Source organism: Heterodontus francisci, unplaced genomic scaffold (assembly GCF_036365525.1).
Source record: "Heterodontus francisci isolate sHetFra1 unplaced genomic scaffold, sHetFra1.hap1 HAP1_SCAFFOLD_240, whole genome shotgun sequence".
Lineage (NCBI taxonomy): Eukaryota > Metazoa > Chordata > Chondrichthyes > Heterodontiformes > Heterodontidae > Heterodontus > Heterodontus francisci.
The window spans coordinates 747,488-750,810 of record NW_027140128.1 but is presented as its reverse complement, the minus strand read 5'-3'; positions in this window follow the sequence as shown (position 1 = coordinate 750,810).

Sequence of the window (3,323 nt, the reverse complement as noted above, 5' to 3'; positions counted from 1 at the left end):
GTTTCCTCTGGTTGCTCCTGTTTCCTCCCACATGCCAAAGACTTGCAGGTTGAAAGGTAAATTGGCCATTATATATTGCCCCTAGTATAGGCAGGTGGTAGGGAAATATAGGGACAGGTGGGGATGTGGTAGGAATATGGAATTAGTGTAGGATTAGCTTAAAATGGGTGGTTGATGGTTGGCACAGACTCCGTGGGCCGAAGGGCCTCTTTCAGTGCTGTACCTCGAAACTAAACTAAATGAGGGGCATATTGGCCGAGCTGGATTCGGAAAATACATTAAAAGGTATGACAGTACTTAGGCAATGAATATTCTTTAAAGAAATGTGACATCGTTTACAGCTACTATATATTCCATCAAGGAATAAAAAAAACCCAAAAGCAAAGACAGTCAACCTTGGATAACAAAGGAAATTAAGGATTGTATAAGATTGAAAGCAAAGGCCTATAAAGTTTCCAGATATAGTCGTAAACCTGAGGATTGGGAGTATTTAGAATACAGAAAAGGAAGACGAAGAAACTGATAAAGAAATGGAGAATGGAATATGAATGTTAGCTACTTAAAAAAAAACATAAAAACGGACTGTATGTAAAACGGACAAATGTGCGTCCTTTACAGGCAGAGTCAGGATAATTTATAATGGGAAATAGAGAAATGGCATGGAAACTATATGATTACTTTGTGTCTGTCTTCAGTGAAGAAGATACAAGAAATCTCCAAGAATTAGGGATCCAAGGGATGAGGGAGAATGAGGAATTGAAGGAAATTAGTCTTAGTAAGAAGGATGTATTGCAAGATTGAATGGGTCTGAAGGTTGACAAGTACCCAGGACCTGATATTTTACATTTCTGAGTGTTGAAAGGATACCTCTGATGATAGCGAATGCAATGGTGATCATCTTCCAAAATTCTATAGTTTTTGGAAAGGTTCCTGTAGATTTCAAAGTCACAAATGTCACCTCACTATTTAAGAAGGGAGAGAGAAAAAACATTGAATTGCAGACGTGTTAGCCGTACATCAGTCCTTGGGAAAATGCTAGAATCTATTTTAAAGGATGTGATGAGCGGATACTTGGATAATAATGATCTGATTGGGCATTGTCAACATGGATTTATGATTGGGAAATCATGTTGCATGAAGCTGTTGGAGTTTTTTGCGGATGTTACCAACTGAATTGAAAAAGGGAATTCAGTGGACGTGCTATACTTGAATTTTCAGAAGGCATTTGATAAATTCCCTTTAGCAAAATAAAAGCACATGGGATAGGAGGCAATATACTGACATGGATTAAGGATTGGTTAACGGGAAAAAAGCGGATAGTAGAATAAATGGGTCATTCACAAGTTGGAAGGATGTGACTAGCGTGGTACCACAGGGATCAGTGCTTGAGCCCCAGCTGTTAACAATATATATCAATGATTTGGATGTGGGGACCAAATGTAATATTTCCAATTTCGTGGATGACACAAAACTAGGTGGGATTGTGTGTTGTGAGGAAGATTCAAAACAGCTTCAATGGGATTTGAACAGAATTGATGAATGATCAAGTGCCAGACAATGACCATCTCCAACAAGAGAGAATCTAACCATCTCCCCTTGACATTCAATGGCATTACCATAGCTGTATTCACCACTATCAACAGCCTGGGGTTTACCATTGAGCAGAACATGAACTGGAGTAGTCATATAAATACTGTGGCTACAAGAGCAGGTCGGAGGTAGGAATCCTGAGGCGAGTAACTCACCTCCTGACACCCCAAAGCCTGGCCACCAACTACAAGGCACAAGTCAGGAGTGTGATGGAATACTCTCCACTTGTCTGGATGGGTACAGCTCCAACAACACTCAAGAGGCTCGGCAGCATCTGGGAGAAAGCAGCCTGCTTGATTGGCACCCATAGGGATGGGCAATAAATGTTGGCCTAGCCAGCTGGCCCCATGAATGAATAAAAAAAAACATGGCAGATGGTGTATAATGTGAGAAAAAGTGAGGTTATCCATTTTGGAAGGAGGAACTGATGTGCAGTGTATTTCTTTTTATTGATAAGGCATTATAAAGTGTAGATGTGCAAAGGGATATGTGAGTCCTTGTCAATCAGTCATTGAAAGCTAATATGCAGGTGCAGCAAGCCATTAAGAAGGCTAATGGTATGTTGGCCTTCATTGCTGGAGGATTTTAGTACAGGAGTAAGGAAGTCTTGCTTCAATTATATAGAACCTTGGTTAGACCACATTTGGTGTGCTATGTGCAGTTTTGGTCCCCTTACCTTAGGAAGGGTGATACTGTCAGAGAAGGAGTGCAAGGAAGGTTCACCAGACTTTGTTCCTGGGATGGTGGACTGCCCTATGAAGAGAGATTGGGGAAACTTGGCTGTATTCTCTGAAGTTTTGAAGAATGAAACCTACAAAATACTTAAAGGGATAGACACTGTAGATGTAGGTAATATGTTTTCCCTGGTTAGGGAGTCTAGATCCAGGGGACACAATTTCAAAATAAGAGAGAAGCCACTTAGGACAGAGATGAAGAGAAATTTCTTTACTCAGAGGGTTGTGAATCTTTGGAACTCTCTACCCCAAATGGCTGTGGAAGCTTAGTCATTGAGTATGTTTAAAGCAGAATTGGTATTTAGAAACCTGTCAATGATATAAAGTGATATGAGGATAGTGTGGGAAAAAGACAGTGAAGTAGATGATCAGCCATGATCACATTGAATGATAGGGCATGCTCAATGGGCTGAATGGCCTTCTGCTTGTCCTATGTTCCCATGTAAAATGACAGGGAACTTTGTGCTTGTCCATGACTGAAACGTTCCCACCATCTTATCACCATGAGAGTCTTACTGCACTGCAATTACATGGTTTATTCTATCCCTCTTTTTTCTAAAACAAAGTTTAACTGATGCAAACCACCAATCCAATGGCACCACTTCCATAACCAAGGAGGAATGAAAGATGCTTCCAAGTGACTCTGCTATTTCCTCCTTTCCTTCCATCAACAACTCTCAGTTATCCCATCCAAACCAGCTAAATGTTCTACTTCATTGTGGTACAAAAAGTATTTGATTGAAAGGGGTTAACTGAACCTTGTTTGTTCAATGACTGTAATTAATGTCAGTCTCCATAGACCCTAATTGTAGCATTGGAGGGTTTTGTTCTTCTATTAATAAGGGATTCCTTTCAATGTGTTATTTCAAAGTGTCAGTGGGAACATCATCCCCGGCAATAACAGAGATCAGCAGTCGCAGAGAAACTGAGAGAATAGATCAGAATCTGAGGACAACAGATTGGAATGTTACAACAATGGATCAGAATCTGAGAACAATA